This window comes from Suncus etruscus, chromosome 3, assembly GCF_024139225.1.
Source record: "Suncus etruscus isolate mSunEtr1 chromosome 3, mSunEtr1.pri.cur, whole genome shotgun sequence".
Taxonomy (NCBI): Eukaryota; Metazoa; Chordata; class Mammalia; order Eulipotyphla; family Soricidae; genus Suncus; species Suncus etruscus.
In genome coordinates, this window is record NC_064850.1 from 73,210,226 (window position 1) to 73,235,121 (window position 24,896).

Here is a 24,896-nt window from a genome sequence, read left to right on the forward strand (position 1 = left end):
CCATATGGGACGCGGGGGGATCGAACCGCGGTCCGTCTCCTAGGCTAGCGCAGGTAAGGCAGGCACCTTACCTCCAGCGCCACCGCCCGGCCCCTCATGGGTGCTCTTTCATGGAGCTATTTCATGGGTGACCATTCCAGAATACTGGGACTCAGTCATGACTGGACTCCAACAAGTATATAAATGGTTTCTTTATCTTTATTATATACCACTTGGCTTCTCCGGAAATTATATCCCACTTTCTCAGTTCAATCTAAATACAACCTTATAACATCATTATAACCATTTGTTATCCATACAATATTCAATTATATTTTTGTGCATACTGATATCTCATTTCCCATAAATAAAATATTTAATGGATATAATTTTGTTTATAATCTCAACCTGTTGACTTTGCTTAGTAAGGACAGGTATTGAAGCTTAGGTCACATAGCTTACAAAACATTGTTGTACCTTTTTATTCTATTCTTGGTTCTATAGACTACTGACTTTTCTGCGATCACTTATTTTAGGTTATTTTTATAAATACTATGTGCAAATATATATGCACACATGGGTTTGTATGTATTATATTATTGCTCATATATTTTCTAAGTTCTATTTTCAGCAAATGAGTTTCAATTTTATATTTGTGCACTATTTTGCTTCTAACTTATAAGCTTGTGTTGGTCGATGATGTTTATAAATAAATGATGTTTTTGCTCTTTTTCACTCTGAAAACCACATTATTTCTAAGATGGTATAAAATTTTGGACTCTTTACATCTGAAAATTTGCTGCATATTTAAGACACAAACAAAAAATGTATTCATTATTATTTCAGCAGAAAGAAAATTTCACAATAGCTAATTAAGAATTATTTTGTAAATCATCATTCACAAGTGGCTGAAAGGCATTATTAACTCAACACTTCCCATCTGATATTGTGAAAAATCCTTTGTCCTATGAATGAAGTTTATTGGTTTACTTTTGTTTATACTTAAAATTAAAAATAATTTGAAATGTAACACTTTAGTAAAATTTTCTTTTGCTGAGTGACCAATGACATACAATCTTAAAGCAATGTCATCTATCAAAAGTTAATGTAAAGTGTGTGACTGTTCTGTATCTTTTTTGTACGACTAATAACACATTCTACTGAATATTTAAAATGAAACTATCTAAAAATAAAAATAAATTAAGTTCAAAATTTTATTTATTTTAATCAGTTTAATTATGACTTAAATGAGAAGCTACATAGTGACTACAATAATATTGAAATGTGAAGCCTTAAAATATTATTTTTTCTAGAAATCAGGTTTTTATGTGTATTTATCTCCTTTTTTGTTTTTTTTTTTGAGTGAGACCTTGTGGTTCTTAGTTCTTATTCTTGGCCCTCTGATCCTAGATAATTCCAAGCCAATGTTCTGGACACAAACTGAAGTCAATTGTATACTCAGAAAGTTTAATCTGTATTTCTGAGCACATAGCCAGGAGTAACCTCTGAGCGTCACCGGGTGTGGCCCAAAAGCACACACACACACACACACACATACACACACACAAAAGTTTAATCTGTATTTGGTACTGTAGACTTCCTTAATATTTTGTTTACATAGTATTGATCTTTTTCCAGAGGAAAGTGCACACGCAGTCCCCTCACTACTGTTAATTACGCAGTCGAGTTTCCCACAGTTGGAGCAATCTCAGGGAGCAGCACGCCTGAAATGCAATGGGCAGCCTCACCCTGGGGAAACCACCTTCCTGATCATGGAATCGCCCCTGCCAGGTAAGTATAGTATTGATTTTTAATCGTATAATTTTTAGAAAAAAATGTATTTGTGAGTACTTATAAGTGTGTATATGTGTGTGTGATAGTCCATAGGAATCCATCATTCTTCTTATAGAAATGTATATATGATGCAAATTGATTTTTGTAAATATGTTTTCAACAAATTAGTTAATTTTTTTTTTTTACTGTCAGTGTTCAATGCTTATTTTTGCCTGTGCACTCAGAGAGAACTCCTGGTGGGTTCAGGGAACCATATGGGATACAATGGGTCAAATCTGGGTCAGCTTTGTTCAAGGCAAGCCTCCTACTTGTTGTACTGTCACTTTACCCTCACATTTAATTATGTTAATATTTCTTAAGTCACTAAAGAGAAAATATTTTGTATTAACAATTCCTTACTGACTACATATTTTGTTCTTTAAAAGTACTTAGAGTGTAATCTGTGTGGCAGACCTGCAAAAGTGGCCTCAACACAACAAAGAGGCTATTGGTGGGCTCAGATCCACGGTGAGAGTAGGCTACACAGCTGTCCAATGAGAATGGCCCAAGCAATAATGAAGATTGCTTCCATTGATCCATGTCAGAGACCAACAAACTAAGGCTTACAAGACAGCACTGCAAGATAATCTCTCAACCATATAAAGTACTCTGATATTTATCTGGTAATGGGGAAGACTGACAGTAATTTATGAAAGAGTACCTTGGGACCACAAGTAACCATGTGAAAGAAGTTTGGTTTGAGTCCCGGCATCCCATATGGTCTCCCGAGCCTGCCAGCAGTGATTTCTGAGCGTGGAGCCAGGAGTAACCCCTGAACACTGCCGGGTATGACCCCCCCCCAAAAAAAAAAAACAAAAACAAAACAAACAAACAAAAAGAAACTCAACTAAGTTGCTGGAACGAAAGCACAGTGGTAGAGCGTTTGCCTTGCATGCGGCCAACCCCGAAGGACCCGGTTCTATTCACAGCATCCCATATGGTCCCCTGAGCCTGCAGGGAGCTATTTCTGAGCACAGAGCCAGAAATAATCCTGAAGCGCCACAGGGTGTGACCCAAAAACATACAAACAAAAACAAAAACAAAACAAAAAATTAACCAAGCCTAGTGGGTGAAAACTGTAATCCTACAGACCCAACAATTACTAATACACTATATATTAATAATCCCCATTTGCACCTCTGTATAATGCAGTTCAGAGTAGAAAAGTTTAGTAGATGCAACAAACTTAAAGAAATAATGGAACAAATGGCCTACACTCCAAAACCAAAAAACCAATAACCAAACAAAGAAAAATAGAAGAGGATATGAGAGAAGAAATAAGAAAAATAGAAATAGAAATGTCACAATTAAAAACCTTAGTAAGCAAAATGAAAAAAATTATTGAAAGATCTCATCAGCAGAGTAACAGCTGTTGAAGACAGAAATAGTAATCTTGAGGACAAAATATAGAAAGCCTCCAGATAATTAAAGAAAATTGAAAAATGCCTCAAAACAATCAAACAGAAGATGGAGAAAATTATAAAAATAAATGGGCAGACAACAGTAGAACTTTGGGATAAATTAATCAAAAGTATTTAAGAATCACTGGGTAGCAGAGCCAGCAAGAAAAACCCTATAAAGAAGCAACATCCAAAGTAATCATTGCTAAGAAGTTCTCAAAGGTGAAGAGTGCATGCACCCACATCCAGGATACCCAAAGAGTACCAGCAAAAAGAGACTCAAAAAATGACACTAGGCACATCCAAGTGACAGTGATAAAAAACACAGATAGAGTATTACTGAAAGCAGCAATATCAAAAAGAGATATTATATCCACAGAAGCGCCCTTAAGTTTACAGCAGATTTATCACAAGTAAATCTTTATCTAAGTCCAAAGACAGTGGTAGAATATAATGCAAAAATCTCAAAGAAATTAATGGCTCACTAAGAATAGTTCACCCATGGACTCTTAGATTCAGATTTGAAGGTCAACACATATCTTCACAGATAAACAACAGGTCAAGAACTTTACAGGCTCTAAATCTATTTTAAATGAAGTGACAGGAATATATTAATGCAAACCAAACCCCACATACAAAAGAAACTTCTATGGAAAGATGGCACAGAATTCCATGACAACTATCTTTCAATCTCTATGAATTAAATATTCTGATTAAGAGACTTCAAAGTGAAAAATGGATCAAAAATTGAATCCAAAATTTTGCTGCCTTCAAGAAAAACATTTGAATGTGTAGAGCAAACACAGATCAAAGTCAAAGGTTGGGAGACAATTCTTCAAGGCAACAACACACTTATAATTAATTCTTGGGGTGGCCTAACTAATATCAAATGATATAGTCTTCAAGCTGAAAAATATAAGTTGGAGAAAGTCACTTAATAACCAATAATAAATAGCAACACAGTAGTAGATGGAGACTTCTACATTGCTCTGTCTCTTCTTGACAAATCAACCAGGCTGAAACTCAATAAGAATATATTGTTTGGGCTTTAAGGAAGAAGAACTTTACACACACACATACACACACACACACACACACACACACACACACACACACGCATGTGTTTTTTTATTCACATGTTCTCAATCTTTCCATGCACCAATGTTGCAGGTTATAATCTTTGGAGTGACTTGTAGTTTTTCACTTTCCTCAACCACAAACAAACCCTAGCTTGAATATGTTAGGAGGCCAGAGGAAATTGGAGCTAAGAATTTTACTCCCCACACAGAAAACCAGAGGAAGCTAAATTTGGGTATATATCTAATTCTGTGTGTAAAGTTAAATCAAACCACAATATTTTCTTTGCTCGTATCAAGACTAGAGGGAGCTTTACTTGACAATATTTTTCTTCCTGATGGATTATAATTAAAAAATTTAGTTTGTTACATTCTGATGAAATAGTGTATATGAAGCCTCATAACTTTCACTGTAACCTCAACTTTCTCAGAAAAAAGTAAGGTTCTTTATAATGGCACACTACACTTAATTCCCTAACCTAAATTGGAGGACATTGAGTGTGAAGGAATTAAGTAGGTTGTTATTTGTACCTATACTATTGCATCAGAAAGGAATTGGAAAGTGACAGTGCTCATTAGAGACAGAATGCAATTGTACTCAGTGTGTAATGAGAGAAACTATTAATGAAGAGGCAAATGGAAATTGCCAATTTTGAGGCAAGAGCTTGTAACAGATATTCTGGACATAATCCCAATGAATTAGGCCATGTTTTTGATCAAGTATCCCCCAGAGTTCTACTAGCAAAAAAAAAAAAAGAAAAAAGTAACTATGAAGATCAGCTTGCTTTATGTGAACCCATGTCCAATCACCAAACAAAACTTTTATAGATAGATAGCAATTGAGTATTGTAGTAAAATAATGGATGTCAAGATTGAGCACATTGAGGTTTATATGCCACTGAGGCAGGTAGAGGAGAGAGAAGGAAGTGGGAGTAGGGATAATGAGACAACGGCTTCTGGAAATATGCCCAAATAAAATATTTTGTATAACTAAAACTCAATCATAAAAAACTTTGTAAATGTGTTCCTTACTGTGAGTCAATTAAATAATATACTTATAAAAATAAAAAATAGATTTGGTGGTGGGAAAGTTGCACTGGTGAAGGGAGTGTCCTTTACATGACTGTAATCATACAACTATAATCATATTTGTAATCATGGTATTTAAATAAAAATAATTATAAAAAAATAAATAAAATAAAACATAAAAATAGAATAAATAAATAATACAACTGTTAATAACATAGTATTGAATGAAAAGAACCTGAAACCAAGACTCCTCTACCTTTCAAGATTATATCTAAGATTTCAGAACTTAATAAAAGCTTTCTCAGAAAAGCAATAATTGAATACATTTATTGCACCTAAGTCATATTTTCATATATACTATGTGATATCTGGTAAATATTTATTGTTGCTATGATAAAATTATCATATAAAAATGACAACAATTTTTATCATATCAATAATTTCTCTAAATGTCAATGGACTTACTTGTATGACTGGCTATTTGCTTAGTCAAGCACTATTCACAATATCCAAGATCTGGAAACAAAGCAAGTGTCCAATAGAAAAAGGGTGGGTAAAGAATTTGTAGTTTATAGACACAATGGAATTTTACTCAGCTATATAAAAAGATAAATCATGGAATTTTTAGCCCAGTAGTAAATGCTTTTAAACTAATGGGATATAAATAAAAATAAGGTTATAATAAAGGACCAAAAGCAACAGAACTCTAAACTTACTCTACAGAACTGAACTTACCTGAAGGTCATGGTGGAATAGCTTTGGGACATTTCTAGAGGGGCTAATACACTCTTGTAGTAATTGTGGTATTAGAGTGTTTTGTAGAAACTCACTGACTATTTTAAGTCATACATTATCAATAAAAATGAGGAAGAAGAAGACACAAAGTAGCTGAATAGATAAAAAACAAAATTCTACCTCTCCTATTTATAAGATATATTTAAACTCTCATGAATTCATAGGAGAATAAAGATAGAAAAATAATCAAGGATAATGGTGAAGTAAACTCGCAAAGACTACCAACTTGTAGAAGAATAAATAGTATTCAGGATAAAGAAAATATGACAGAGAGTAACAGTCATTGGGTTTTGGTTAATATAGCAATAAATAAAGAAGTATTAACTCTTGGATCAGAGATATTATATAGCAGATAAAGCACTTGTCTTGCATATGGCTGACCTGATTTTGATTTTGGCATCCCATATGTTCCCAGAAGACTATCAGAGTAATCTCTGAGTGAAGAGCTAGAAGATAATTCTGAACATAGGCTGGTGTGTCCCCCAACAATAAACAAAAAAACTAGAGGACTTAATGTTAAAGTACATAAATCAAATTTAGAGGAAGAAATGTTTATAAAGCAGCATTTAATAAACTGAAAAGCTACATTGTATATAAATCATCAGTTAATATAAATCATTGTATACAAAGCAGCAGGTAATAGACCTAAATGCAATACACTAGTAGTTGGAAATCTTTACACCCTACTTTTGTCATTGGTCATATTAACAAATTAGAATAACAATAAGAAAAGAGCCCTAAATTAGGAATTGTAAAAAGTGGGAGTATTAGATATGTATAAAACCCTTCATTCATGCAAACAAAAAGGCAAATAGAATGCATTTCTCTAATGAACATAATGCCACATGCTCGGGGTTAATTTTAAGTTAATAAAGTCACAAAATAGAGAACTAATTCAATAACTTTTTAGACAACACTAACATGAATGATAGTGTTCATTAACATATAGTTCCAAAATTTGGAAGCCAAACTACATATTGATAAATAACTATTGAGTGATAAAATAAAACAAAATAATAAATAAAATATTTTTTCAAAATTAGCAAGCATAAAAACACAAAATAAAGCAAAGCTAGAACTAAGGTTTGAGGATAGTTCAAAATATGTAAATTAATTCATTTAATGCAACATATAACATAAGTATATAAAATCATGCAATCATATTAACAGTTGAAAAAGGCCTTTGAAAATATTCAACACCAATTCATGTTCAAACTCTCAACAATATTGGTGTCAAAGTAATGTACCTGAAGACAATAGAGGCATTTACAAAGAGACCATAGCCCAGCCAGCAACGTATTCCAAGTTTATAAATTGAAAGCCTCATGACTGATATCAGGTACAAAGCCAGGATCACCCCTTACACTATTATTATTCAATATGTTTTTTAACTTCTTTCCACAGCAGTTTTACAGGGAAAATATATCAAAAGAATACAAATGAAAAGGAAATTAAACTATCCCAAGTTATATGTGACATATATCCTTAGAAGGCCCTAAAGATTCCTGTTTAAAAAATATCATAGAAAACATAAAAGAAAACAGGAAAGTAGCAGGCTTCAAAATACATACAATTCCTATTATATATTCATATTAAAAAACAAAATAAGACAAAGAAAAGCCATCTTATTAAAAATAGTTTCTAGGGGATTAAGAGATAGTACAAGTGTCAAGATACTTCTCTTATTTCTTCTAATCCTGGTTTAATCCCTGTTTTTACATATTGTTCCACATGCACTCCAAGAGTACTCCTTAAGCACAGATCTAATAGAAATCCCTCAGTACCATAGGATATAGCTCCCAAGATTAAAATGTAGCAAAAAAATAAAAGTGTTCAAAATCAAAATCTGCCAGTCTGAAGCCCCTTCCTCTCTGGATAGGTTAAGCCAGATGCAAATTCCATAAGCTCTCCTTACCCCAATTACCTACTATTTTTAGTAGGACTGGGATGCAGGGAACCTAAATAGATGTTTTAAAGCTGAACACCATGTAAACTGTCCCTCCAACCTCCACACTTCCAACCGCTACTGATTAGAAGCCCCCTCCACTCTGGATAGGGTAAACAGGGTGGAAAACCCTCCCATCATAAGCCGTCACAGGTCAGAAGTCCATCCTCTTTCTGATCAAGAGAGCTCAGTAGAAACTTTGGCTATAGTCACTTTGACACTTTGACACTTTGGCTATAGTCACTGTCCCACAAACTTCGCTGACACCTCAGTTTATACTAGACACTACTAAGCAGACCAGTCCCAACTTACTTCTTCCCTGGAAAAATATAGCCTTTCAAACCAAAGAAAAAGAATCAACAAAATAAACTTCAGCATCTCTACAATTCTCTGGTATCCTCATGTACATAGAATAAATAAACCCTAAAACAGATCAGCCTTCAATCACCTCCTATGCAAGTAAACAGACCACATTTTTACAAAACACCCTAAAATTACAGCAAACCAACCCGACCTACACTATGCAAAGAACAATGGGTAAATTAAGGAAGACACCAGCAGCTGAGGATATTGAGAGTAATCCTAGCAGAAAGTCCTCCAAAATGCAGAAACGTCATAGATGAAGACATAAAATCAGCATATAATGTCTTAGCAATAGAATTCAAAGAACCACTAACCAAAAATTTAAAAAATCCACACACAAACAATCCAACTCAAAGAAGAATTCTATCAAACGATGTGAGAGTCTATACAAATGGAAATAAGAGAACTAAAATATATGCTACCAAGCCACAGTAGCAAAATTACACACATAGAGAATTGCATTAATTAACTTGAAGAAAAAATGTAAACCAGAAAAAGCAAGGATATCAATAAAGAAATAAGAGATCTTGGTTTTTGCACAGATCATAGGGTGAAGCCTAGGATAAAATCTTTCTTTGTGATCACAGGAAAAGTCCTGCTCTTAAGAGCTTGTGTAGTCAGTCATCTTTAATTAGTGATTTTAAATTTTGCACAGATCCTATGACAAAGGGTCTTCTGATATCTTCTCACCATTAAGTGGAGAGATAGTGCAACTCGCCCACCTGCCCTTAGAATGAGTTGTTCTGCTTCCTCATCATCAGGGTGTCATATAAATTTACCCTGGCACAAATTGATGCCAGGGCATTATTAAGGCATTCTCCACGGAAAATTTGATTCCTGGTTCTGGGGAAGGAAACTCTGCCAGTTCTAAGGTTGGGATCCAGGGAACGAGGTTGGGTAGTAAATGTCCGGTCATATGAGATCTGAGTCAGGTCCCCATGATGATTGTTCAGAGTGGAAATTTTCCTTGAATTATAAAATGTATGAATTCTTACATCTATTACATAAGAAATTGTTTCTATATATAAGATTTCCCCCGATTTAATGTGCCTATGCAGAAAGAAAGAAAAAATCAAGACAAACAAAAATGATGCCAGATTATATTATTGGTGCGTTTAGGGGTAAAAATAAGAAGCTCAGGGCCAGAGCAGTGGCACAGAGTGAAACATGTTAGGGATCCCAAATCCAGAGAAAAAACTGGGAGTTACCAATACTTTATCTATGCCCAAAAAATGGAATGTGATATAAAATGACGAAAGCATCTCTAGAAAATGGTATTGGAAAATGAAGTCACCTGCAAAAACCACAACTGAATATATATCTCACACCATGTATAAAAGTTAATTAATGTGTCACCAGAGAGATGACACAGTGGTAGGGTGTTTTTCCTTGCAAGCGGCTGATCCCCACCATCCCAGATGGTCCCCCAAGCCAGAAGCTATTTCTGAGTGCAAAGCCAGGAATAACTCCTGAGTTTCACCGGGTGTGGCCCTAAAACAACAACAAAAACAAAAAAGTTAAAATGGAATCAAAGACCTTGAAATTATACCAAAATCATCAAATACATTAACGAAAATGGAAACTGATAGAGTCCAGACTCAAAAGACGAGACCCCCACAACTGGAATAACATTTAATACTTTAATCTGTCCAGCAAAATGTGCTCACACTGGCCGACCAGGGTCATCTACCAAAGGAAATAAACCCCATCCAAGTTCATAAAGAATATTTTATACGGAAGGGATATAGAGAGATTCAGATTTCTGATGATCTTTAAAATCATTGGCAATTGTCTTGGGATACCTTCCTACTGCTCCCTTGTCCTTCCCTGACATGATATGACCAGGTAGCTTGAGGTTGTGTTAATGGAAATAGGCTTGTGAAGACCTAGCATGTAATATATACCATCAGGTTCTTACAAAATGGCATCCTCCCTGCTCAGAACCTGAGAAGCTTGCCATATGGCCTTTACAAAATGACATCCCACCTTGTTCAGAAACCAAGTCCCAACAAAACCTCCAGATTACGGGCATCAGAAGGAGCTTCAATAATTTGACTCCAGAAGCTGGAAAGAGTACATGAATTAAGGAACTTTCCTTATATATGACTGAGCCTAGTCTGAATCCCAGCACTGCAAATATTTTGTCATGAAAGGAATCAAGAGTGTTCCCTAAGCACAAAGCCAGGAATAAGCCCTGAGTACACCTGGGTCGATCTGCACCACTCTCCCAACAAATGATAATTATACTACTGGCAGAAATAACAAAACAAAACTTAACAAATAAAACTATGTAAACAATTTAAAATGTTATTACATGGCAAAAGAAAATCATGCTAAAATTTAAAGACACCCTAGTAAATTAAGTGTAAATATTTGCACTTACTACATCATATCAAAAGCTTGTATTTAGGACATACAACAACAACAAAATAGAATTATTCCATCTAAGACTGGAAAGATTTGTTCAAATATTTTTGCAAAGATATAGTATGGCCAGTTGGTATATCAAAAAGTGTTGTCAATTTTTATTAGGGAAATGTAAATAAAATGTTTATATTTAATTTGATGTCAAATGGAACTAGTTAAATTATATAGTCACAAAATGTCTTCACTATGAGATACCTAGAAATAAAGTAATTTGAAGTTTCTCTAATGTAAATATGAGCTATATGTAAATGTACATATTTACATATGTGTGTATGTAGATATATGCATAGATATATATTTGACATTATAATGTGGCACACATTACTTTTAATAATAATATCATCTTGGATTTATAAAGTGATATATGTTCATATAAACAGTTATTAAGAGAAAATATAAAGAAGAAAGAAAATTGTCATAGAGGCAGACTGGGCTAGAAGAAAATGGGGGACCAGGAAGCAAACTGGTGACTTTGGTGGAAGGAATGTGCATCGTCGAAGTGATGAATGTTGGACATTGTATGACATACATTCAATCATGAACAACTTTGTAATTTTATCTCATTCTGATTCAATTAAAAATTTTTTAATTATATAAAAAGGAAGTAGACATTCAACGTTTTGTTAAGGAATAAATTATTAGTAATAATATCAACCGTGTTTACAGTTACTTTTAGTGCACAGAAAAATACAAAACTTATTCTAGTTCATATAAAAATAAGTTTAATTATTCCATTCATTGATTGAATTGATTCCTTTCATTAATTGAGTTCTTAATCTGGAGTTAAAAGCTTCAGAACCTTAGAACATCTTAAAATTCAATTCAGTGCAAAATTTTATTTATGAATTTTTCCCTTTAGGAAAAAGGATAAGATTATAAAAAGAGATCATGACTAAAACATACTAAATTCTAACTTATTTGACTAACCCACTTCTGTACTAGATTTTTTTTTAAAAAGGAAATCATTTTTTAGTTTCTATATTTTATATTAGTAGTTGGAATAGATTAATGTAGTTCAGTAACTCCACCCAAAACAACTTAGATAAGGGATTAGAATCCCTAGTCAATGTTCATATTCCTTGACATTTATTTTTAACACATTAAAGAATTCACATAAGCAGGGCCAGAGAGACAGCATAGAGGTAAGGCGTTTGCCTTTCACACAGAAGGTCATTGGTTCGAATCCCCGCATTCCATATGGTCCCAAGAGCCTGCCAGGAGCTATTTCTGAGCATGGAGCCCGGAGTAACCCCTGAGCACTGCTGGGTGACCCAAAAACAAAACAAACAAACAAAAAAAAAGAATTCACATAAGCAATGTGCTGAGTTTAAACAGCTATATGTATTTTAATTACCATTGCTAACATATAAGTGAAAATTTCACTTTTGAACAAAACTTCAAAACAATAAGCAATATTTTACTCATAACGTTTTGACATTAGATATACTAGTTTATGGTATAAGACAACAAAATGTACTTTTCTTTAAAAAAGTTTTAGAGAAAAATACTCTCAGAACAAAATATATTACATTCATCAAATTTTTATTGTAGAATGTCAAGTCTTAATTTATATTTTCACTGCTATAATTAAAAATATAAATTCAATTTATATATTTATTTTTATGTGCACATAGAAGCATTTGGATTTTGTTCTAAGTTGAGCATATTTACTTTTTTCTAGAAAATAAAATCAGCTATTACCTATGCTCTTCAAACCTGTCTAATGGAACCTTGTTAACATAGCACACATACAAACTGAGAATTTTGACTCACATAGTCAAATTAACAAAACTGGCTTTTGATTTTCCTCTTCACAGACTTAATTGGAATCACCAGGTCATATGAAAATTCTTGTCCTATTTAATTGAAATATTTTCAGACTGTTATTTATAGAGACTAAATGTTTTCACCAACAGTGAATGAACGTTCCTTTTTTGACTGTATCACTACCAAACATATTGTTTACAGTCTAGTCTATTTGATATATATTATACTTACTGGTATAAAATCAAATTAAAATTATAATTTATAAGACTCATTAAAATGCATCATGTCATTTTAATCAAAGGTTTCTTTGGATCATCAAAAATTATTAAGCATGTTTAAAATGAGAATCATATGTTGATATTCAAGGAATTTTTAAATAGTAAGAAGGTATCAGGAGGGGATGAAATTGTTTTATTCAAAATATGTCTCAACCACATTTAACCCCAGTTGTTCTGTCAGAATTTTGTTTGTTTGTTTTGTTTTTGGGCCACATCCAGTGACGCTCAGAGGTTACTCCTGGGTATGAGCTCAGAAATTGCTCCTGGCTTGGGGGACCATATTAAATGCTGGAGGAAGCTAACCGAGGTCCTTCCTAGTTAGCACATGCAAGGCAAATGCCCTACCACTTGTGTCACTGCTTGGGAACCCTTCTGTCATAATTTTAAACAAGAGACTACCATATCTTTATGTATAATTTATGGTCAAGTACATAATTTAAATTTGCCCTTGGATCATCCAGTGTAGTCTACATGAAGATAGGTTTCTTTCTAAATTGCCTTAATTACATATATTTATTGAGCAAGTCAGAAAACTAAAGGTAAGAGTCATTAATAAATGTATAATTTATGATAATAATACAAACCACAAACCTTTGTGAAAATGGAAATACTTTCTGTAGGATGTGAATCAAGATTTGGCTAGGCTAATGGTCATTTGGGGTAATAAAGAACCAGCGATTGTAAATTATAGTTTAAAGTGTTAAAATCATCCTAATGAGCTTTTAGCAGATTCTAATGCTATAAAAATCATTGCTAAGTATGAGACTGTGGTTTAAGGATGTGTGAGAATTATTCATTCTTCCATTGCGCTTCTGGAAATGCATGCTAAAGGATCAGTGGTAAGTTGCCTGGTAATTGTTCTTTCTATATATTAATTGAAATAAAGATAATAAACCAATACTACCATACTGTATAAACTTACTTAGAATAAAAAAACTACCAACATATGCTTTCCACTTTCACAGCTTTCTTGAATTTATACTAAAAGCATTTTTTTTAATTTGGGGAGCTGTGCAACAGCTATTTTCTTCCAGTTTCCTGAATTTAGTAAATTCTCATACTTCAATTATTTACTGACCCTCTTTAGAAAAGTTAGTGGCAGAATCATTATTTGTAATCACATTTTTTAAAGAAATCATGAGAAAGGGCATATGGTCACATACAATTTATATCCTACTCATAATTATATTAGGTGAAGAACACTGTTCTGTCCACAAAAATTGACTATAAATGTATACATATAGTTATCTATATACTGTTTGATATCATTTTCCTTTACCTTTTATTAAGATAAATATAATACTTCATTAATTTCATTCTTATATGTTCAGTATTTAAGATTTTTAAAGAAATAAATAGAACAATTGATTATTACTTAGATGAAATTTAAAATATGTTCATATTTTATATATTAAGGGCTCTTTCAAGGGAAGACAATTTGTTAATAAAAACTTGTTTTAAAAAGTTAACTTTTACAAATGAATAGCTGGTTTTATTTAAACTAGTGAATTTACACTTCAAATTTTTTAGATTTTGGTACTTTTTGTTTAATTTTTTTACTTTTGAGTCATTTCTGGATCTGGACTTGGAATCTATTTTGGCAGTGCTTGGGGGAACCATATGGATATAGGGATCAATATAGTTTGTTCCCATGCAAATCAAGTACTGTACATACTGTACTATAGATATGACTAGAATTCAAAACTCTTTAATTTGTCATGGTTTTTTACTTTTTTACACAATTACCTATAAATTGTTTCCCAACGTTTGGTTTTACTTCTGTGTTACTAACTTTAAACCGTCCACAGATATGGCTAATAGGATTTTCTGAGTTTAGCTCTTATCTAATCAAAAGCCAGTTGGAATTCCAAATTAATTCACTTGTAATTTTTATTATGTCCCCAATTCCTCTCTATTGAACTGATTCTTATCTAGCACAGTTGAGGCAGTTAAAGAGCAATGTAATTCCCTCCTACATGGGCATGGGAACTAGTTTCAGACCCTTTCAAACTTCATTTTATAACATGTGCAGTAACTTACCTTTCCAAGAAACTCATTTAATTCATGTTTCCCATAGAGTCTAATAAGGATTGCTTAATTTTTCTTCTTTTCCAAAAAGCATACACATTTGTCTTTATTTTAAAACACACTAAAATATAAAAAGTATAATTAATATGAAAATATTAACAAGTGAAATCCAATAAAGATTGGAAATTTTTCTTTCCCTGTGCTTTTTTTTTTATAAAATCATATGAACAAGTGTTGCTTTATAAGTTCAAATTCTTAAGAGCACAAAGACTGGAGATGAAGTAGTAATTGCCACTAGTAAATGATATATTAAAAGCATATGAGTGGGTCTAAAGTGCTTCAGTGTATAAAATAATGAAGTACAGTATTAGTATAAAAAAGGAAATTGCTAAAATTATGCTATTTTAATTCCTTCTTATATAGCTTCACTCTGAATAAGTAATGTAGTGTTTCTTTCATTCTCTTTAGATGAATATATATACATATATATGTTTTGAACACTTCAAACAGTATAAAAAGTTTCTATCAATAAAAATTATAGTTCTTTTTAATTGGGGAAAGCAGTAGAAAATCATGGTCATAGATGGAAAATAAATGGATCCAAACTATACTTGTATGTAAAATGCAAGTCTTTTTATGCATTATACAAATATATCAATGAGAGAGAGGATAAGAGAGTACATAAATAATATCTATGAATAGATCCATATTTATTGTATAAATACTTTTAAATTGACATTGAGAATCCAATAGCTCTTTAGCAAAAAAAAAAAAAAAAACACTTTCTGAATGTTTAAATACGAAGTTAAATAAAAGCACTGCCATCTTTTTTTATTTTTTTTTTGGTCCAATCTTGGCAGTGCTTAGGGAATCTTCATCTTCAGGCTCTGTGCTCAATAATTATTTCTGATGGTGATTAAGGAACTCCAACCTGGAGTTGCCAGTATTCCAACCTGGGTTGCAGCATGCAAGGCAAACAACATACACACTACAATAATGCTCCACTTCCAACTCCCATTTTTAATATAAAGTAATATGAGAGTAACTTCTAAACTTTTATGTAACCAATATGAATATGTACACATTTCTTCAAATAATGAGTAGGATTAAAACCTCAGTTCATGCTGACCTGTCTCTTGGCCGTTCTGCCATTCAAGGTGAGGTTCATCTCTTGTTGACATTCACTGAGCCTATCCAATGTAAGAAGTAGAGACTTTCTCTACAAGATGGTCCCAATACTTCCACAATCAACTTGCGCCATACAAAGGCTCACATCGTGCCTTCTACAGCATATAGCACTACAACATATCTGCTCAAAAAATATCTACTCAGTGTTTGAAATTATCTTTTTTGTCAGGATAGGTAGAGAATAAATAGAATAATTTTCAGATAACCCTTCAGCTTCATTTAAGGGTTCACTCCAAATACAGCAATAACTCTAGGAAAAACAATTATGAGTTAACACTTAGAAGTCCATAAATATTCCTTGATTAGTTAAAACAATATCATTGAAGACACAAACAACTGCAAACAGTTCAGTAAATTCTCAGATAATGTCTGTAGTGATACCAAAATAAAGCTGGTCAGTTAACTCAAAAAATGATAATATAGTCAGCAAAGTAAAAGAAAGTGTAAAAGGTGAAATAAAAAAATAGACCACAGTCAGAAATGAGGAGCCTGGCAGATGTTATAAAAAAAGTCAATAGAAGAATGAAGAGCAGTGTAACAAGATACTGAGTAAAAGATCGAAGATCTGAGATAAGGAGGAAATAATTAAGAAATAGTATTGAGGGGTTGGAGTGATGGTGCAGCAGTAGGGCATTTGCCTTGCATGTGGCTGACCCAGGATGAACCGAGGTTTGATCCCTCAGTGTCTCATATGGTCCCCCAAGCCAGAAGTGATTTCTGAGTACATAGCAGGAGTACCCACTGACTGTCACTGGGTGTGACAACCCCCTAAAAATAAAGAAATAAAAGAAATAGTATTGATATTTCAATGATATTAATACTCCCAATCTCCCAATATAGGAACAGGTATCCATTTCCTTGTGTCTTTTTATTTCTTGAAGCAGTGTTTTATATTTTTCTTTGTACAGCACTTTCAACTCTTTAATTAAGTTGACTCCAAGATACTTGAGTTTCTGTGGCACTACATGAATGGTATTGCTGCAAGAATCATGTGCCAAGCACTATTTATATATAATACCTAGCAATATGGTAAGAAAACAAGAAACTTATCTTTAAAGAAATATTAATGCATCAGTTATTCCAATTTATATTTTATTACAACATTCACATATCTTATTATAATGGGCTCTCATAGTTTTAATATTTAACATGTAACTTTTCTTATTAAAAACTTGTCAATGTATATTAATGTGCATTTAATAATTTATATTCATTTTCTAAATTTCTATGCAAGAAATAGCATGTCTAGTATAGTTGTTGCACAAAGATTGAGATGAAGGTGTCGCTGAGTACTTCAATAAAGCAACTTTTCTAATAACCTCAAAGTTGTAATTCAAAGCTAAGCACATGAATAAAAAGTACACAACTACATTGTCCTTGCAAAACCACAAAATTTTCTTTAATAGATATATAAATTAAGTTGCCACTTCTTTAATATTTCCTAATTTTTCAATTTTATTTATTTTTATTTTGGGGTTTCTTTGGGCCAACCAGGTGACACTCAGTGGTTACTCCTGCTCTGCCTGCACTCAGAAATCGCTTCTGGCTGGCTTCAGTATCATATGGAATGCTGAGATTAAAGATCTACCAGCTGTCCAAACATTCCAGTCCCTAAGTTTGCAATTTATAGTATGTTTGAACATAAAGGTAATAAGTGAGCCTATATAGTATTTGTTGTCTTTTACAGAAATATCTATTACTTTGTAAATTTGTCATCCAAATAAATTCTCTGAAGTCTTTTATTTGGGAGGGAGGTGTTGGGCCACAGCTGGTAGTGTTCAAGGATTATTTCTGGGTGTATGCTCAGAAAGAGCTGCTGAGAGTCTCTGGAGACCATCTGAGACATTAGGGATAGAACTGGGTTCATCCTGGGTCAGCAGTATATAAGGCAATCACCCTACTACTGGGATAATGCTCTGGCCCAAGAAATCCTATTGAATTGTAATACTGAATTGGTTTTATATAAAAACTGCATATAATGGTATGCGTTTTCACACACACAGTTTTTTTATTTTATGAAGGCTTTGAGAAACAAAATTTAATATTGCAATGTACAATATATATTAGCAAACAAAATGAGTCAATTTAGGCAGCAAAAGGTCATTTAGTTTGAATTTAATATAATTAAATTTAAACAGAATGGATGAAGGCACAAAAGGACATATCTTTTAGATTATTTGATTTATAATAAATTTATAGTTAGCTGTTACAATTATTACTTTTAAATTAATATCACTCCATAATTACTTTTTCATAGTATTCCTAAATTACTATATAAGCACTTTGAAATTTATGAAAATAAGTAAATATCTAGTTATACAGTAATAACTTGAGATACTAAAATATCAAATATTTAGAAAACAAATGTCAAGTACTTTTAGAGAAATAGCAACTGAATTTATTCTCTATAATTTATGTTTATTTTAACTATATATATACTCTTGGTTGATTGATAATGTGTCTAATAAAATATCATATATAGTGAAAATTTAGGTCTCTAGAAAAGTTACTCAGTGATTCTTTAGTTCTTTAGTAATATTATGGTCAATATCCTGATAAATTCAGTTCATATTTTGCAAACACATATTTCCATAAGAATACCAAACTGTGTAATAATAGTAGAGTGGGTAGTGGTGTTTGCCTTGCACTTTACTAAACCAAATTTGAACCAGGCATCCTGATCCAGCCTGGAGTGATCTCTGAGCATAGAATCAGGAGTAGTCAAAGGTTGGAGAACAATCATTCAGGTAAAAAAATCTCTTAAAAAGGCTGAGGTGGCCATAGTAATAGCAGATGACACAGACTTTAGACTTAAAAAGGTTATAAGGGACAGATATGGACATTTATTATTATTCAGTGATATGTACAACAGGAAGAAATCACACTCCTATCTATATATGGATGTAATGAAGGACTAGCAAAACTTTTAAAACAAGTGTTGACAAATTTGAAGGAAGACATCATATAAATACAATAATAGTGGGATACTTAAAAACTGACATGTCACCCATTCAAAGGTCAACCAGGCTAAAATCTAACAGGAATATATTAACTATAAAGAGAGAAATGGAAGGGAGCAGTTATAGTAGTTATAGTAGATGGAGTTTCCATCTCCAGAAAAACTGGAATCACATTTTTCTCCAGGTCATTCTCCAGAATAGAAAACATACTGGCCACCAAAAATTAAAATTAAAAACATAAAAATTTTACTAAATAACTTCTTGATCATAATGCACTGAAATGAGAAGTGGATTACATACAGAAACAGAGAAAAACCTTTAACAATAGAAATTTAATAGCTCACTACTAAATAACCAGTGGGTCAAAGATAAAATCGTAGAGGAAATCTATAGACTCCTAGAAAACTATAAGAATAAAGACATGATTTATCAGAATTTGTGGGGCACAGCAAAAGCTGTCCTAAGAAGAAAATTTATAGCTTTGCAAGACTCATCAGAAATGAAAAAGGGGCCTAAATAAATAACAGTTACACAGGTTATAAAAGTGAAAAGTGATCAACAAAATGAACCAAAATTAGGCAGATGGAAGGAAACAATAAAGCTTAGAATAGACATTAATGAATTGGAAATCCAAAAACTAACCCAATAGATCTATGAAAATATGACCTGGTTCTTTGTAAACCTGAAGAATATTGATACACATAGAAAAACTTACAAAGAAAGTGAAATAAATTAATAATAATAAATGATTTATAATAATAAATAAAATAATTTAGAAATAAAAAGGGAGATATTACTACAGATAATACAGAATTCAAAGGGTTCTCAATCAGAGATTACTTAGAGAAACTCTATAACCTCAAAAAAATCACCTGGTAGAAATAGATTTTTGGACTGTTATAACCTTCAAAGGTTGAACTAAAATCACCTGGCATATCTGAACAGACCTATCACTATTGAGGAAATTAAAGGGATAATGAAAAGTCTTCCTCAAAACAAAAGACCAGGACCAAAGGAATTCACTAATGAATTCTTTAAAAATTTCAAGAGGATGCATTATCAATACTTTTCAGGTGTTTCTAGGAAGTTGAAGAAACAGAAACACTCCCAATATTTTTAAGAAGCTAACATTACCCTGATAACAATGGCAAACAGAAATGTCACAATAAGACCAATATTGAAGACAATACAATCAATTAATCTTTGACAAATGGGGAGAAGTGCAAAATGGAGCATGGAAAGTCTCATCAGAAAGTGGTGTTAGAAAAGCTGTTAGCTTTGTATGTTTGCTACATACAAAAAGGCAAACACAGACCTCTAACATAATGCACAAAGGTGAAATCAAATTGGATTAAAACCTCAATATCCGGGGGTCGGAGAGATAGCATGGAGGTAAGGCGTTTGCCTTGCATGCAGAAGGGTGGTGGTTCAAATCCTGGCATCCTATATGGTCCACCGAGCCTTCCAGGAGCAATTTCTGAGCGCTGCCTGGTATGACCCAAAAACAAAAACAAAAAACCAAAATCAGAAACCAATAAAACAAAAACAAACAAAAAAGAGTATAATGAATTAAAATAAAAACATGATTTTAAAATAAAATTTAAAAACCTCTCAATATCGGATCCAAAAATATAAGGTATATAAAAGAAAACATAGGCAAAACACTGCATAACATTGAGATTGAGAGCATCTTCAAGGTGAAAACACTGATGTCCAAACAAGTGGAAGCTGAGATAAACAAATGAGACTATATTAATCTGAGAAGTTTCTACATCTCAAAGGAAATAGTGAATAGGATATGAAGTCCACCCACAGAATTAGAAAAAATATTCATCCAATAGCCATTAGATAAGGGGCTTATACCTTAGATATACAAGTCACTGACAGAACTTAACAAGAAAAAAATCTAACTTGGGGACTAGAATAATAGCACAGTAGTACGACATTTACCTTGATTGCGGCCAATCCTGGATGGATTCCGATTTGACTTCCAGCATCCCACATGTAACTTCTGAGTGCAAAGCCAGGAGTAACCACTGAGAGCTGCTGAATGTGGTTCAAAAAAATCAAATTCTATCAAAAGATAGGGAATCGCGAGGCTGGAGCAGTGGCACGGAGCAGTAAGGCATCTGATAGCAGGCTTAAACCTAGGAAGGACCATGGTTCAATCCCCTGGCATCCCATAATATCCCCCAAGTCAGGCCAAAAAAGCCAAAAAAAAATTAGAAATAAAAACGAATGTACACTTCCTTAAAGAAGAAATACAAATGACCAAAAGGCACATAAAAAAATGCTCCACATATCCAATCATCAGGGAAATGAAAATCAAAACAATGAGGTACCATCTCATACACAGATACTGGCACACATCACAAAGAACATGAACAATCAGTGCTGAAGGGAATATGGAGAGAAAGAAACTCAAATTCACTGCTGGTAGCATTGCTGTCTAGTCTAGCCTTTCTGAAAAACAATTAAAAAATATTCCTCAAATAACTAAAAATTGAGATCTCATTGCAATACTATGACTAAGGACATACCCTATGATTAAAAAGAAAACAACCCACAATATAAAAATACCTCCTTCACTCATATGTTCCTTGAAGTGCTATTTACAATAGCCAGAATTTGGAAAGACCCCAGGTGCTTTACAATAAAAATGAGTATCTCAAGAAACTGTGGCTCATCTACACAGTATAATACTATGGAGCTGTTAGGAAAAATTAAGTCATAAAATTTGCTTATATAGGAGGGACATGGAGACTTATGCTGAGTGAAATAAGTCAGAGGAAGAGAGAAAGACACAGATAATCTTACTCATCTATGGATCTAAGAAAACTAAATGACAGTATGGTTATAATATCTAGAGACAATAAAGATGAAAGCCAGAATGACTAGCCCATGATATGAAGCTTAAATGCATATACTATTTAGGTTACAATTCTTGAGCTATATAACTTCATAGCTTCACTGTTCTTTTAATTTTCAATTGTTTTCTCTTACTATCATGTTATTGAATATTTTATCTATTTTTATTGATTCTTCTTGATTTACAATACTTTTTAATAAATATAATTTTTATTTTAATCATAGTGGCTTACATATCATTGACAATATTTTAGGTACATATTAACATAAAATCAGGGGAATTCCCATCACCAAATTGCCCTCCCTCCATCTCTGTTCCTGTCCTACCTACCATATCCAATAAGTGGTCACCTCTGTGCCTATCTTACTACTTAGTGGTCCTACCCCTGTTTGGTTTTGGTAGCTGCCTTATTTCCTGATACCGCAAATATCACAAATACAATACCACCAAAGAACCTAGTTTCCTTGACTAATTTCTCAACTACCTTCTTAGCTCTTTTTTCATATTCAAGCTCAATTTTGTAGGCCAGTTTTCTCATTTTTTGATACCATACTCTATTAATGCCCCACATATGAAAGAGATCATACTAAATCTCTTTCTGGTTGACTTCACTCTCATGATCCCTTCAAATCCCATCCATGTTGTGTTAAGTTGCATGAATTATTTTCTGCCTGACAGCTGTATAATATATGTACATATATAATACATAAGTTGTATTTAGTTATAATACTGAATATACCATGTTTGTTGTTTAGTTATCTCTTCTTAGGTTTGTTTGCATATTTTAACAATTTTGAATAATGCTGCAATAAACATAGGATTGCAGATGCCTTTTTAAATCTGTGAGGAAAGAAGTTCTTGAAAAAAGATGCAAAAATGTGGTATTTCTGGGTCAGATGAAGCTTAAATCTTAGTGTTTTGAGAAATTTCCAAAGCAGTTGAACAAGTAAGCATTCCCACCTAATGTGCACAAGGTTTCCTTTATACATTCATTCTAGCGCTTATTATTTTTGTCCCCTTTTATGTATCATTGTATCATTAGTGATGTGATATTCTGTTGTTTTAATTTTCATTTACTAAAGATAATGAAGTAAATTTATTCAAAAATATATATTGGCCATATGTATTTCTTAGGATGGGTCCATTAATTTCTTAGCTTCATTTTTATGGGATTAGTTAGTTTTGGGTTTCTAAGTTTTACAGATATTTTTAAGTATCTTGAATTAATATTCATTAATTTGTCAGATGAGAAGTGGGAAAGTATTTTCTCACAAGTGTGTTCCTTGTCAGTGCTTTCTTTGTAGTGTGGAAGCTTCTTCTTAACATAGAAACATATCGGTTTATATATTATAGAGAAATTTTGCTGAAAAAAAAATCCAAAGTCATGCTTTGCTTTTACATTTTCAAGTTTGTTTACAATGATAATCCATTTCATTTACGTTTATTGAAATTTAATAATATTGGCATCATAACTGAAATATAGCATTGCTGGAAAAATAACCCAAGTGACTGCAAAGAGATGAGTAGCTAAAGAAATTGTGGTATATATAAACAATGGAATATTATGCAGCTATTAGGAAATATGAAGCCAAAAATTGCTTATAAATGGAAGGATATGCTGAGTAAAATGAATCACAAAGAGAGAGATATAGATTGAATAATCTCACTCATTTATGATATATAAAAAAAGTAAAAAATAATGTAGTAATAATATTCAGAGATAATAAAGATGAGGTCCAGGAGGACCAGTCAATGGTAGGAAACGTGCCACAAATAGTGCAGCAGTCCACAAATCACAACATCTCATAACTCAGACTAGCTCACATAAGGAAAAATAAGAACAACCAGTGATAATGTGTATACAGGTAGAAAGAAAAGGATTTTTTGCTGGCTTTAATTAAAGTTTTTTATAAAACTTTCTCAGAAGATAACAGCAACAAGAAGTAGAAATTTAGCTCCCATATGATGCAGCCATAACATTAATAGGGACATTATTAGAGTCTAAAAATGCAAGGCAGAAAAGCCCTGTATACTCCTATGTTCATTGCAGCACTATTCATAAGAGCTAGAATTTGAGATATACTCAAGCTTGAGAGCAGTTAAAAGGATAATAATATCTATGGTACATTTACACACTGGAATACCATGCATCTTTTAGATAAAATAAAATCATAAAATTTATTTTTACGTGGTTGAATATGGAGAGTATTAAGTTCAGTGAAATGAGTCAGAGGAGTGGGATAGATGTATAATGGGTGCATTTGTGGGGTATATATGAAAGCTAGCATGATTAGAATGCCCAAAGACATTAGATACTAGGGTCAGGTGATTTAGTATATTATATATAGCTATCACAAAAGAACTGAGTGTGGGTAGGACAGAGAAAAGACCACTAGTATAATGTTAGTTCAAAATAATCACTCTGAAAGAACTGGCTGCTGAATGGAGGTAAAGTGACATACATGATATCTCTTTGGTAACATATTAAAACGTATGGTGCCTAAAAATAAAAAGATAAATAGAGATTTCAGATATCTGTCATAGATGCAGGCAGGTAGAAAATTGTGTGCAGGTAGAAAATCGAGGACATTGCTGCTATGAAATGTACACTGATGAAGGAATTGGTGCTGGAATATTACATGACTGAAACTCAATCATAAACAAATTGTAACCATATCTCATGTTGATTTTCAATTCAAAGTTATTAATTAAAAATAAGAGACATATGACTTCAAACTAAGTTTCAGCAACCTATATATTAGATTTGCTTGCATCCCAGAGTGTGAAATAAGTTTTCTGGCTTATGCATCCAGTGCATTTTTGGAATGTGAAATGGATCCCTCTCCCTTCTGACTAGGTTTAGGCAGTCTCTACATACTAAGAAATCCAGCTCAGTATTTTCAGACCTCTGTTTCCCTTCCCCACCTCCAAGTGACATTAATCTCTCAGATAATATCTT

At 32.8% G+C, this 24,896-nt stretch overlaps 1 non-coding gene across 1 annotated transcript; it reads right to left on the reverse strand.

Moving 5' to 3' along the window:
* Positions 1–1,614: 1,614 nt before the first annotated feature.
* Positions 1,615–1,778, reverse strand: LOC126005359 (U1 spliceosomal RNA). The gene has a single exon (XR_007494483.1). It is a non-coding gene; the product is annotated as a U1 spliceosomal RNA (small nuclear RNA).
* Positions 1,779–24,896: the final 23,118 nt, after the last annotated feature.